Source organism: Pelobates fuscus, chromosome 4, assembly GCF_036172605.1.
Source record: "Pelobates fuscus isolate aPelFus1 chromosome 4, aPelFus1.pri, whole genome shotgun sequence".
Taxonomy (NCBI): Eukaryota; Metazoa; Chordata; class Amphibia; order Anura; family Pelobatidae; genus Pelobates; species Pelobates fuscus.
This window is the reverse complement of record NC_086320.1, coordinates 173,267,371-173,283,132: the sequence shown is the minus strand read 5'-3', so window position 1 is coordinate 173,283,132 and position 15,762 is coordinate 173,267,371.

The window sequence follows — 15,762 nt, the reverse complement described above, 5'->3', positions numbered from 1 at the left end:
CAGTAACGCACAAGGTAGCCAACAAAAGGTATATATCATATACACCTAAGGTAAAGGTCTTTTCTTAAACAAACATCCCCTCTATCCTGCATGTATTTACTTAACCCTGTGTGACATCTGTATACATATCACTTTGACACACTGCTAATTTGTCTTTGTGTTGTAACTATGATTGATGCTCAGGTTATCCCAATTCAGACTATTCCAAGGTGCATTGTCCTTACACTTAAAATTCTTGATTTAATAGATTGGAAAGGGAAGGAACCACTTGGTAAAGCATTATTTGGAAAATCTCAATCCTCTTTTATAACTTTCTTGTCTAGGAAATCAGTGTCCCCTCACAACAAGCAAATCTAGTCAATCTACAGCAGCAATCAGTCACCTCCCATCCTAGATGCTGGGTATCTTTGCTTTATTCTTACCCGTTGAATGGACTGGGATATATTACATTCACCTGAAAAGTAAAACAAAGTTGTTAATCATGAAACATCGAGAAACAAGCTCTGTTCTTCCTGTGTCCACACAATTGTCTAAACTAAAGGTTCTTTAGGATGTTTACAGACTCTGATGCAAATGGTTTCTCTTCTGTTAAAACAAACATGTATTTTGCAAAGTGTCCCCATCTCCACGAAAGACACGAAAGGAAATAATTTGTTTAGAAAGATTCACACTCTTTATTGCAAAATATGCTTAGTTTGAGTAATCCAAAGGTGTTTTTTTCACCTTTGGAAAGGGATGATACAGTCCGGTTTGTTACTAGAGAGATTGAACTATGCATGCAGCTTTTCCAATTATTTTTTAATATATTTTTGTGTCCAACATTTTAATATTTTAAAGAAATATGGATAGTAGGAAAAAAAAGGAGCAAAACCCACTACTACAATTTGTGCTCAGAGCCCACTGTGTAATGTTCTTTACATAAACAGACCTCCTAAAACATCAGGTATGTCATGGGTCATAAAGGTTAAATGTTTATTAGTGAATGCAGACAGTTTTAAAACTGAACCGCAACATGCAGGGAGCTGTAAAAACCTTCTAGACAGACCTTTACATGTAAAAAAAAAACCCACACAGGAATGTAACATGCCTGTCAAAATGTGTCCTGTGGATTGCCCAGAAACTCATTTTATAGGGGGATTTCTAAATTTCTCACATACTTCTGCAAATTCAGAAGCAAAAAAATTATGTTTTTACATATTTATGCTTAGACACGTACATAAAGCATTAACATGTTTTTTTTCCCCTCAGCTTAAATATGTGAGTGTGATGTGTATAAAATCATTTTATTGTATTTAAAAGGTAACGGCGTTAAAAAAAAGTCATTTTCAGATATTGGACAGAGAGAAGGCAGCAGACGGTGACTCCGGACCATTTTATGCTCATCTGTGCATGTCTGCTTGTTACTTGACCTTGTCAATAGTAAATTGCATCATCTATACAGGGAGTGCAGAATTATTAGGCAAATGAGTATTTTGACCACATCATCCTCTTTATGCATGTTGTCTTACTCCAAGCTGTATAGGCTCGAAAGCCTACTACCAATTAAGCATATTAGGTGATGTGCATCTCTGTAATGAGAAGGGGTGTGGTCTAATGACATCAACACCCTATATCAGGTGGCATAATTATTAGGCAACTTCCTTTCCTTTGGCAAAATGGGTCAAAAGAAGGACTTGACAGGCTCAGAAAAGTAAAAAATAGTGAGATATCTTGCAGAGGGATGCAGCACTCTTAAAATTGCAAAGCTTCTGAAGCGTGATCATCGAACAATCAAGCGATTCATTCAAAATAGTCAACAGGGTCGCAAGAAGCGTGTGGAAAAACCAAGGCGCAAAATAACTGCCCATGAACTGAGAAAAGCCAAGCGTGCAGCTGCCAAGATGCCACTTGCCACCAGTTTGGCCATATTTCAGAGCTGCAACATCACTGGAGTGCCCAAAAGCACAAGGTGTGCAATACTCAGAGACATGGCCAAGGTAAGAAAGGCTGAAAGACGACCACCACTGAACAAGACACACAAGCTGAAACGTCAAGACTGGGCCAAGAAATATCTCAAGACTGATTTTTCTAAGGTTTTATGGACTGATGAAATGAGAGTGAGTCTTGATGGGCCAGATGGATGGGCCCGTGGCTGGATTGGTAAAGGGCAGAGAGCTCCAGTCCGACTCAGACGCCAGCAAGGTGGAGGTGGAGTACTGGTTTGGGCTGGTATCATCAAAGATGAGCTTGTGGGGCCTTTCGGGTTGAGGATGGAGTCAAGCTCAACTCCCAGTCCTACTGCCAGTTTCTGGAAGACACCTTCTTCAAGCAGTGGTACAGGAAGAAGTCTGCATCCTTCAAGAAAAACATGATTTTCATGCAGGACAATGCTCCATCTCACGCGTCCAAGTACTCCACAGCGTGGCTGGCAAGAAAGGGTATAAAAGAAGAAAATCTAATGACATGGCCTCCTTGTTCACCTGATCTGAACCCCATTGAGAACCTGTGGTCCATCATCAAATGTGAGATTTACAAGGAGGGAAAACAGTACACCTCTCTGAACAGTGTCTGGGAGGCTGTGGTTGCTGCTGCACGCAATGTTGATGGTGAACAGATCAAAACACTGACAGAATCCATGGATGGCAGGCTTTTGAGTGTCCTTGCAAAGAAAGGTGGCTATATTGGTCACTGATTTGTTTTTGTTTTGTTTTTGAATGTCAGAAATGTATATTTGTGAATGTTGAGATGTTATATTGGTTTCACTGGTAAAAAATAAATAATTGAAATGGGTATATATTTGTTTTTTGTTAAGTTGCCTAATAATTATGCACAGTAATAGTCACCTGCACACACAGATATCCCCCTAAAATAGCTATAACTAAAAACAAACTAAAAACTACTTCCAAAAATATTTAGCTTTGATATTAATGAGTTTTTTGGGTTCATTGAGAACATGGTTGTTGTTCAATAATAAAATTAATCCTCAAAAATACAACTTGCCTAATAATTCTGCACTCCCTGTAAAGCTAGCCAGTCAGACAACGAGCAGAACCATGACACAAATAAAAAATTAAATTGTCCTGTATGGTCTGAAAGTTGCATAGTAGGCCATAAATTGCATATTTTAGCTTAAGGGTATAATGGATTCTACAGGAGAAAGCAAAGACAACGTGGAACATATTTTTCTTAATTTTTAACCTATTGCTGCTGATCATTTGAAAACCAGTAGTCAGAGTTGAATTCTTGTGTATGTCTATATTTTAGCATTGCTGATATTGTGTATTGCCCAAGAAGATGATGTCAGCCATCACTCAAAATATACAAAGTTATGTACAAAATAAACAATATATTACAGAAAGTTGTCATTCTAGTTGTAGCTTTCCGCACCTCTTTAATATTGATACTAAATCTGTCCTACCCATGTTAATTATCCTTAATTATTTACCAATATAAATAATATAAATACATAGACTCACTCTCATATGGGAAGACACATTCGCTCTCTCTCTCTCTCTCTCTCTCAAACATTGCTTAATTGTTAATAAGTGGCCTGCAGTATTGTAAGAAAATATTTCCCAGACCATTACACCACCAGCCTGGGCTGTTGATACAAAGCAGGATGGTTCCATACATTCTTTTTGTTTACAGCATGTTTTCTCTCTGCCTGGGGTGAGCTACATAGGGTGCAATGTGTCCAGGTGCCTCGCCTCTGACGTTGTATTTGCTCTGACTGCAACTCCTGTGGACTGCCTTCACAGTTGCCATCCAACAAGCTACGATAACAGTATGTCTGCAAGATGAATCTACCATGTTTCTTTCGCAAGTCTCTCTAATCATTTTGTTACATTCACCTGCCGTGCACTCTGTCACATACTCGCATTCTGTATGTATACTGTCACCCAGCCACATACCCTTATACATACCTCCATACAGTCATATACAGCCACCCTCTAAGTCACTTGACCCCACCCACTAAATTACATATACCTATGTCACATTCATCTACCCATAGCCGCACTCACCCATCCTGTCCCATCTTATTAATCACTCCTGTCTCTGCTCATATACCCCTACCCATCTACTCACCTACACTTACCAATTGTCAGGGTACCTGTTGTCTCTACCTCTGTGGAGGTGAGACACTTGGACGTTCTTCCTCGCAAAAGGGTTGAATCACTCGTTCCCCGCGGTTCCCTCGGTCGTTTACATGCCGGCCGCGAGGGATCCACTTCCTTTTATGACGCGGCGTTCAGTAGCCGACGTCATGACGACAACCCAACCCGATCTGTCAATCAAGCCCCAAGCACGAATGAGGATTCGTCGGGGGCGTGATTATCTGTTTAGATCAGGGTATAAAAGAGGCCTTTCTACGTTTGTTCATTGCCCTGTCGTGGTTCTAGCTTGTCTAGTCACTCAGTGCTCTTGTATGCTGTTAGTTTCTTTGGTTTTGACCCGGCTTGTCTGTTCTACCTCGTTTACCTCTATTACCCTTTGACTCGGCTTGTCTCTCGTTTACCTGCTCTCTCGTTCCCTCGACCTCGGCTTGTCTCTAGACCATTCTTTACCACTCTTACGTTAGTCCGGCCATTCTAAGGTCCGGTATACGTACCCTGTACCTGTTTGTACTCTGCGTGTTGGATCCCTGTCCCGATCCTGACATTACGACAGGGCCATGGATCCTGCAGGTACAAACACTCAGGTTGGTTCTTCCGATTCTAGATTTGATGCCATGGATCACAGAATGGACCAGATGGCTCTAGCGCTGCAAGCTTTATTATCTCGATCTAGTAATCCACCGGAGGAGATGCGAGCTACGTCCATCTCTCCTGTAAGTTCAGGTCTAGAAGTAGCCACTGTAGGTGCTTCTTCCCGTATTACACCTCCTGTATGTTATGGTGGTTCTCCGGAGAAGTGCCGTGGTTTCTTAAACCAAATTGGTATTCATTTTGAATTACAACCTCGCTCTTACCCTACGGATAGGGCAAAGGTTGGATTCATTATCACACTCCTCATTGATAAGGCTCTGAGATGGGCCAATCCTCTGTGGGAGAATGAGAATCCGTTAGTCTATAATTATAATGCCTTTGTCGCTGCTTTTAGAAGAACTTTTGACCCTCCAGGTAGAAAGGTCAATGCAGCTAGATTACTATTGCGCCTTAGACAAGATAACCAAACCCTTGTGGATTATGCACTAGAGTTTAGGTCTTTGGCGGCAGAAGTTAAGTGGAATGAACAGGCCTATATAGACGTATTTGTAAACGGATTATCTGATGTAATCCTAGACGAGGTGGCTACTAGAGAGCTCCCTGAAAATTTGGAAGATTTAATTTCTTTTATTTCTCGTATTGACGAACGTTTAAGAGAGAGACAGAACACTCGTGATAATATTCGTAGACCTTCCTTTAGACTAGCGCCTTTATTTCAAAGTCCTCAAACCACTATCCCAGTTTTTTCTGAACCTATGCAAATAGGCAATACTCGCCTCTCAGAAGAGGAGAGACAGTACAGAAGAAAGGAGGGATTGTGTATGTATTGTGGAGTAAGAGGGCACCTTCGCCTAAATTGTCCTAATCGTCCGGGAAACGCTCGCACCTAAGTTTCTCTAGAGGACAGGCCTTGGGTGTTTCTATTTTGTCCTCTAAACACAATTATAAAGATCACAGGCTTCTACTACCGGTTTCTTTAGCATGGGAGAAGGGAATAATAAAGACTATGGCATTGATAGACTCCGGAGCTGCTGAGAGCTTTATCGACCAAGTTTTTGTCTCTAAACACTCTATCCCATCTCTGCTAAAGGATACTCCCTTGGCCGTTGAGGCCATAGATGGTAGACCATTATCTGAACCTGTGATTTCTCATGAGACTATACCTGTTATTTTGACTGTTGGTATCTTACACGAGGAGGATATATCCCTTATGCTTATCTCTTCCCCTTCTGTTCCTATAGTTCTGGGGTATCCATGGTTAAAGAAACATAACCCTATTATTGATTGGGAGCTAGGGGAGATAACTTCATGGGGTCAGGGTTGCCAGGACAGGTGTTTACAGAAAGTCTCACCACTTTGCGTAGGTAATACACCGGTTAACTCCACCCAGTCTACAGACTCACAAATACCGTCTCTATACATAGATTTAAAGGCAGTCTTTGACAAGAAGAATGCGGATATTTTACCTCAACACAGGCCTTTTGATTGCAAGATTAATCTCCTACCTGGTACTATGCCTCCTAGGGGCAATGTATATCCTTTATCCACTAAGGAGAACTTAGTCTTAGAGGAGTATATCCGTGAGAATCTAGACAAGGGATTCATTAGGAGATCATCCTCGCCTGTCGGGGCCGGTTTTTTTTTTGTGAATAAAAAGGATGGCACGTTAAGGCCTTGCATTGATTACCGAGGCTTGAATAAAATAACTATCAGAAATGCATACCCAATTCCCTTGATTACTGAGCTCTTTGATCGTTTAAAGGGTTCCAAGATTTTCACCAAGTTAGATCTCAGAGGGGCGTATAACTTGGTGAGGATTCAGCAGGGAGACGAGTGGAAAACAGCGTTCAATACTCGATATGGGCACTATGAGTACACGGTAATGCCTTTTGGGCTCTGTAATGCACCGGCAGTATTTCAGGATCTGATCAATGAAGTTCTTAGGGAATTTCAACAGGATTGTGTTATTGTATATTTAGATGATATACTAATACACTCTAGAGAAATTGAGACCCACCACAGACAAGTCAGAAGGGTATTGCGCAAACTCCTACAACATGGATTGTACTGCAAATTGGAGAAATGTAGTTTTAATCAATCTCAGATAAACTTTCTTGGTTACGTGATTTCTGGGGAAGGCTTTGAAATGGATCCGGATAAACTCCAGTCTATTTTAGATTGGCCATTACCTAGGGGTCTCAAGGCCATTCAGAGGTTTATTGGATTCTCCAATTACTATAGGCGCTTCATTAAAGGATACTCTTCCATTATTGCTCCTATTACCAATATGACCAGACAGGGGGCTGACACTAAGACTTGGTCTACTGAAGCTTTCGTTGCCTTCAAGACACTTAAGGAACTTTTTGCTTCTGCACCAATTTTGGTTCACCCCGATACGACTTTACCTTTCCTACTCGAGGTAGACGCCTCAGAGACAGGTATAGGTGCCATCTTGTCTCAAAGGTTAGGCGTGGATAAACCATTACATCCATGTGGGTTTTTCTCCAAGAAACTATCTGGGACTGAAAGCAGATATGATATTGGTGACAGGGAACTACTAGCTGTTATCATGGCCTTAAAAGAGTGGAGACATTTATTGGAGGGGACCTTGCATCCTGTTACTATTCTGACGGATCACAAGAACTTGTCTTATATTGGGGAGGTCAAGCGCTTATCATTCTCCGTTGCTTGCCGAGATTATGAAGCTACAACATCTGGCTCCTAGACAGAGTCCTGAGTCACGGCATTTTGTTCCTGCTGAACTCCAACTAGAACTACTACAATGCTTTCACAATAGTAAGGTGGCTGGGCATCCTGGAATTCGTAAGACATGCTCCTTAATAGCCAAAGATTTCTGGTGGCCCACCTTACGTAAAGATATTAGGGATTTCGTCGAAGCATGTGACGTCTGTATGAAGACTAAACGACCTCAGACGCTCCCATGTGGGTTGTTGCATCCCTTGGAAATTCCCGAGAAACCATGGACCTGTTTGGCTATGGATTTCATTGTCGATTTACCTGTTTCTAAGAAACAGACTGTGATTCTCACGGTGGTTGACAGGTTTACTAAGATGGCTCATTTCGTGCCCTTACCTAAACTTCCATCTTCCCCTGAATTGGCTGAGATATTCGCTAAAGAGATATTTCGTTTACATGGGATACCTTCCGAAATTGTTTCTGATAGAGGTTCCCAATTTGTTTCCCGTTTTTGGAAGTCATTCTGCTCTCAAATGGGTATCAAATTGAATTTCTCTTCTGCCTATCATCCCCAGTCTAACGGAGCTGCTGAACGCACTAATCAAAAGATCGAGCAATATTTGCGTTGTTTCGTTTCCGAACACCAGGACGATTGGGTTGGTCTGATTCCTTGGGCAGAGTTCGCACACAACAATCTCGTTTGTGATTCTACTCGTTCTAGCCCCTTTTTCATGAATTATGGCTTTCATCCCTCCATTCTTCCTTCGGTTTCTCCTTCCCAAGGAGTACCGTCGGTTGATGTTCATGTTGCCAATCTGAGGAAGTTGTGGGATCAGACTCGACAAATTCTTCTGCATAATTCCAATTTTTTCAAGAAACACGCTGATAAACATAGAAGGGCGGCTCCAGTCTTTGTTCCAGGGGACAGGGTATGGTTGAGTACCAAAAACATTCGCTTGAAGGTTCCTTCTATGAAATTCGCTCCTCGTTATATTGGACCTTACAGGGTCTTGACTCGAATTAACCCTGTTGCGTATCGTCTGGCTCTTCCATCTGCCTTACGCATTCCTAACTCCTTTCATGTTTCCTTGTTAAAACCCCTAATATGTAACAAGTTTTCCTCCATGACATCCTCTCCTCGCTCTGTTCAGGTTGAGGGACAAGAGGAGTATGAAATCAATTCCATCATCGATTCTCGTATCTCCCGGGGGAAGTTACAATATCTGGTTGACTGGAAGGGATATGGTCCTGAGGAGAGGTCTTGGATACCTCAGGAGGATGTGCATGCGCCTCGCCTCCGCAGGGCTTTTCACTCCCGTTTTCCATCTCGTCCTGGTCCCTTCCGCCCGGTGGGCGTTTCTGAGGGGGGGGGGTACTGTCAGGGTACCTGCTGTCTCTACCTCTGTGGAGCTGAGACACTTGGACGTTCTTCCTCGCAAAAGGGTTGAATCACTCGTTCCCCGCGGTTCCCTCGGTCATTTACACGCCGGCCGCGAGGGATCCACTTCCTTTTATGACGCGGCGTTCAGTAGCCGACGTCATGACGACAACCCAACCCGATCTGTCAATCAAGCCCCAAGCACGAATGAGGATTCGTCGGGGGCGTGATTATCTGTTTAGATCAGGGTATAAAAGAGGCCTTTCTACGTTTGTTCATTGCCCTGTCGTGGTTCTAGCTTGTCTAGTCACTCAGTGCTCTTGTATGCTGTTAGTTTCTTTGGTTTTGACCCGGCTTGTCTGTTCTACCTCGTTTACCTCTATTACCCTTTGACTCGGCTTGTCTCTCGTTTACCTGCTCTCTCGTTCCCTCGACCTTGGCTTGTCTCTAGACCATTCTTTACCACTCTTACGTTAGTCCGGCCATTCTAAGGTCCGGTATACGTACCCTGTACCTGTTTGTACTCTGCGTGTTGGATCCCTGTCCCGATCCTGACACCAATACACAGAGCTCTTCACAGCCAGCAAACTATATTCATCCATCAATGTAGTCAAATTTCCCTAGCCATCCACCAACTATTTCTTACATGTGTTATGCACAAGCACACACATACATACATTGTATACAGGCCTTAATACACATATTATACACACATCATACACAGGTGCACATAGACAGATTATACATGAAGTTACTTGCAACCATCTGCAGTGTTATGGTTAATAAACATTACTAGTAAACATAATTCCGTAGTGTATCATGTTTCATATGATACCATGTATTGTGAAAGGGGTGAGGGCATAGGAAATGAGCCAATGGATAAAGAAGAGAGAATAACATGTGGACAGGGAAAAGCAATTTATTTATACCCAAACACGTCACGGAAAGGTCCCCGACCCAGGTGGCATTGACCTTTAGCTCATCCCTGAATGTAGTATAATTTTCCTATTCTTAGCAGAAAGAGTGGAGCTTGTTGTAGTCTTCTCTTGGTATAACCTATCCATTTCACGGTTCTATATGCTGTAGATTAAAAAAGCTGGTCTTCTATGTAGCACAGCTAATGCTAATGCAAGGTGATTTCAGTTACGGTTGCCTTTCTATCTGTAACAGACTCATCCACACATAGAAATGTTTATGATGGTATTTACCACCCTGGCAGGAATAGTTGTGCCCATCTGTAACCATGCGCCCGGTTACCTGATAAACCCAGCATGTCTATGGACACCGGCCGCTGCAGATCTATGCCACTGTATAGCCCCATGGCCACCCACGTTGATGATGACGTTGGCGTGCTTGTGACGTCACGCGCGCGCACGTTTTGGGGTCAAAGGCTGGTTACAACCAATCGGATAAACGGGAAGGGTTATTTAAACAAATGTTTACATTTTCTCATTGCCCTGTCGTAGCTTCTGCACGATGGTAACCTGAGAGTGCGTTCCTGATCTTGATTTTTTGGTATTTGACTTTGGCTTCGTTCTGACTTACCTGATTTCTGGTATCCTTGACTTTTGGCTTTTTCTCATAGTTGTGTCTGATTCTGTATCCCTGACCTTGGCATATATTCTGACTATTCTTGGATACGTTAAGACCGGCCATTCTAAGGTCCAGTTAGACGTTATCCTTAGTCCTTGGTGTGATACGATTCTGCGTGCTGGATCAATTAGTAATCCTTACACTATCAGACTGAATTCTGAAATTCCTTTTGAATTTAATTTGAATCCGTGGCAGTTCACACTTTTGTGAACAACGCTAAGAGAAAAATATGAAACAAACAATATTTAGAACATTATCACCAGCCTTGGGAATGATAAATTCCAAATAGTCCCTCCCTTAATTCAAACACTTGCTTCTTTACATTTACCGTGATTTATATGTGCAGGTTATCGCCAACTCATACATTGTATTATATGGCATTTTAAAAAACATTTTACCATAGCAACTATTAGAGCTGCTGTAGATCTAATGGTTATCAGACACTGCCTGGCCAAAAAAAATGTTGCCACGAAAAAAAAAAAAGGTCACACACTAATATTTTGTTGGACCGCTTTTAACTTTGATTACGGCCCGCATTCGCTGTGGCATTGTTTTGATAAGCTTCTGCAATGTCACAAGATTTATTTCCGGCCAGTGTTGCATTAATTTTTCAAGAGTCGGACCATCGAGCAAAGCCTTCTCCAGCACATCCCAAAGATTTTCAATAGGGATAAGGTCTAGACTCTGTGGTGGCCAATCCATGTGTGAAAATTATGTCTCATGCTTCCTAAACCACTCTTTCACAATTTGAGCACTATGAATCCTGGCATTGTTATCTTGGAATATGCCCGTGCCATCAGGGAAGAACAAATCCATTGATGGAATAAACTGGTCAATCAGTATATTCAGGTTGTCAGCTGGCCTAATTCTTTGGTCTCATAATGTTGCTGAACCTAGACCTGACCAACTGCAGAAACCCAAGATCATAGCACTGCCACAACAGGCTTTTACAGTAGGCACAAGGCATGATGGGTGTCTCTCTTCACCCTGATTCTCCCATCACTCTGGAACAGGGTAAATCTGGACTCATCAGACCACATGGCATTCTTCCATTGCTCCAGAGACCAATCTTTATGCTCCCTAGCAAATTAAGGCCTTTTTGTCTGATTAGCCTTTTTTCTTAAGGCTACACAGCTGTTCAGTCCAAATCCCTTGAATTCCCTTTGCATTGCGTGTGTGGAAATGTTCTTACTTTCACTATTCAACATAGCCCTGAGTTCTACTGTTGTTTTTCTACGATTTGATTTCACCAAACGTGAACGCCCATCAAGATCGATCAGGATATTTTTCCGACCACATTTTTTCCTCGAAGACGATGGTTCCCCACTACCTTTTCAGTTTTTAATAATGTGTTGGACAGTTCTTAACCCAATTTTAGTAGTTTCTGCAATCTCCTTAGATGTTTTCTTTGTTTGCTGCATGCCAATGATTTTACCCTTCTCAAACAGACTAACATCTTTTCCACGACCAAGGGATGTGTCTTTCGAGATGGTTGTTTAAGAAATGAGACACTACTCATTGCATCAGTTGGGGTTAAATAACTTGTTGCCAGCTGAAAGATAACCATCCATGCAGTGACTATCCAATTGGAGGCTCTTATCTATTTTCTTAGTTAAATCCAGGTGGCAACTTTTTTTTTTTGACCAGGCAGTACTATTTTAGTAAGGTGAATTTGTTGTATCATGCACACAACACAACCATAAGCTAATTTTCCAAGTTAGAGCAAAGTTTGGCATAAAGTCTGTAGCATAACCACTCAGGTCACAATTGGCAAGTTACACCTTTTCTTTCTTGCTTATCTTGAACTGCCTTGGTAAATACTTTTATATAGAGGCAAAATAGCATGACTTTCAGCTTGTATTTAAGAATAATTCTATTTATGTCTCATACACAGAATACATACATGCAAAGCTGTTAAAAAATATAAAGGATCAATAATAGCTTTCACGTAAAGGTACATGGGAAAGCACATTTCATTTATAAATGCTCTTTAGTAATTGTGTTTACAAGGGTTAGCATGATGATAGAAGTATTGAATAGGCATATAACAGAAGAATTGTAAGAGGACATTTATGCTGTAATAACAACTTTATTTTTGAAGACTGAAATCCCACAGGGTCATCATTTTTTGCATAGTAAAATATTCAGCATTCATAGTCATGAATGAACAAGATCTAATTCTTTTAGAATCTGCAGCAAAGTAGGTTAGAGGTAAGGGGAAACGTACACTTTCATTGTACCTCCAACGTCAAAGCCAATTATATTTTTTTTTATGTGATTTCACATATAAGTAATTAAGTCTTTAGTAAAAGTTATATATTTTGAAATAAAGTACCATTTATTGTTATAATAGACATTATTTTTTTATATGCTGAAATTAAAGGAACACTCCATTACCCAATGAGCACATATATGAATTTAATTATGTGTTTTTTCATTGGGGGTTTATCTAAAAGCATCTTTTAAAAACCGCAGATCTCATCTCTGCACCCTTTGCAAGAACCCAAGGCCTTTTTCTGCAACCCATAGTTTCTGTGGCTGTCCGATCACAGATTTCCCAATGTACCTCAATGTAACGTCTTTGGAAGGCTGGTGCTCTGGGCAATTGCTGCCTCTTGAGTTTAGCTCAACTGAGCTAAACAAGCCAGGAATTAACAGGACCAGTTGTCTGATTGACAGCCAAGGAGATGTAACTACATTAATTTATAGACGTTCCAATTTTTATTAAAAATCTGCAACTGTTTTTAATATCTGCTACATCACCTATTTGGAGATTAAATATGACATGGATTTTGGAACAGGGTGATGGAAGAAGAGCTCTGTCCATTCAAAAAACAAAAATAAAATCTGCACTTTTTGTAGAATGAAAAAAGAGGACACACTCTTCACAAGTAAAGTGCTCCAGCAAGCTAATGTGCATTATGTATGTGGTTGGTTTCTTTCAATAACATTAACGTTATCACTAAATATTGGTAGCGGGGAAGGATTAAGATTCAAGAGGACCCTGGGCAGGATGCCAGTTTAAATACACCTGCCCTTCAATTGTCACAGAAGTATGGTGAACAGGACCAAGCAAATAATGGTTCTGGGGTGTTTGTCAAATACCTGGGCTATAGGTAGCTGTCTATGACGACCTTATAGAGTCAAGGTGCTGGGAGGGTTCAGCATGCCTCACTTACGCCACATGTTTCTCGTTGTTACGGAGGTGAGGGATGCGCTCCACTTACCTCCTGGTCGCTGGCTACTTCTCCCACTTCTTGGTGGTGCGCCGTTGGTGAAAGATGCGCCTCTCCTTCTGTGGGACTTCCTGCCCCTGCAGCCATGCAACATGGGTTGCGGTGTGCAGGGAAAGTGAGGCAAACCCTGTCCATCCACTGACACACCTCCCTTCCGGCTGGTCCACTGAGTTCTGTCGTGGCTATCTTCCCAGCGCTGCCCCAGTGGCTGAAACAGCCTACATGTAACCTAAGTAGATCATTGTATCCATGTGAACAGATCGTTGTATTGACCTAAACAGCACATCGATAATAAACCTTCCCTCATATCCAGGCAAAAATAGAATATAAAGAAAAACAAGGATTTTGACAACCTACCCAAAAAATCCTCTCTATATGGTCTCTCAATGCTCCTAGTATTTTCTACCACTTATCTGTTTTCCCTAGTTTCCCTTTCCCAGTTTTTATATGTATACATTTTGTATGAATGCTTTACTGGACAATTTCCACTTACTGATAAAGCAATAATAATATAGACATTGACAATACAGAGAAATGAAGACAAACAGACTAAATTGGAAACAAGTCAATGATCTGAAAATGAGTAGCCTTAAGGGATAAAGTCAAGGGAGTCAAACCCTCAGGATAGTTGGGTTAGTCTCATTAATGGGCATTCTATGTTCCGTAACAGATATCTTGAAATATTTAACCTTCTCTGATAAAGTGGGTTGGGTCTGGCTTCCAGGATATCATTGCCTCAAAAATATTCAAGAATTCAAAAAAAATCAAAGCTATCAAGGCTAAAGATTGAAAAGTTCACCTCTTGGAGCGTATGCTCAAATCAGAGCTTATGTTCTGTCCCAGCCCCAGAAATGTTATTTGATTAAAATACAGACTGTGATCTATCAGAGTTTACATGAATATACAACCACTAATTTGTGACTTGATCAGCCTTCTCCACGTCGTGACTGGAAGACTGGTGAAGCCAAGTAAAGCTAACTATATCAAAGAGACTATAAAGATCTGAGTGGTAAATAGCTATTTAAGATTGGAGTAGATGCAGATGCATTCAGTACAATTAACACCAAGGTAGGACAATCCAAAAAGGAGGTGATCATAACAAAAATGAGCAAGACCTGAAGGTGAAGTAGTGAAACAGTAAACAGAAGAATGCACTGCAGAACAACCTCCAGTTTTAAGAGCCTGCTTTGTATGTTTTTAGTAACTTTGTCCTAACTGAAATAGAAAAGACAACTTATCTGCAAATATGTTTTGTGTGTAAATCTTGATTAAAGTTACTATTTTAAATGGCACTTTAAGTTGCTCAACTCCCTCTTTTTACCAGTTATTTTCTGCTCTATCTTTCCACTAGTCTCTCTTTCCATTGCTCGTAATGTCACCATTTATTTATTTCTCTCTCCTTCATTGTCTTCTCCATGTCTCCCCACTTTCTGTCTTTGCCAACCAAACTTATTCTCTATTACGGTACTCCCTAAACTTTTTTTTCACCTTTCTTTACACCACTCACCATTGTTTCTCATTCAATTTGTGCCTATTATTCACCGGCTTCTTCTTATCTAAAATAATCCCAATATTTCTCTCATACATCCTGGCCTTGATCTTTAGTTAGGGAGTTTATATTTAGTATTTGCCATAGCTCATCAATGAAGTTACATTTTTATTCTAAATGTTTTTATTGAGGCACATAACATAAATAGGCACAATTCAGTGCATTATTAATAATGCCTGATACTGTAACTGACCAACAGCCTCAATATTCTCTTATAAAAAAAATTCTCTGTTTTTGCTTAATTTAAGAAGATACATTTAAAACTATGGTAACATTTAGGAATATAAATGCAAGAGTTTAAGGTTGGACTAAGGTACATCCAATTAAGCTCTGATTTGGAATTTGTCTTACTAGGATGGCTTCTGTCCCTTGATGGTGGTAGCCTGTTGGCCAATTTAATATTTTGTTGCAAATATAAACTGATTTGACACAGGTTGACCCTTTGGGTTTGCATGTGTACCTTAGACTTTGATGAGCACAGACAGGATCCCCACGTGAGAGTAGAAGTTAGGAATAGTGAACTGTTTGTAGGCAGGATAGCAGAAGAACCAACAATACAGATGTAGTAGACAAAAAGTGGTAACCTCAATGAAAGACAAGCAATGAATATTGTCAAATGACAAA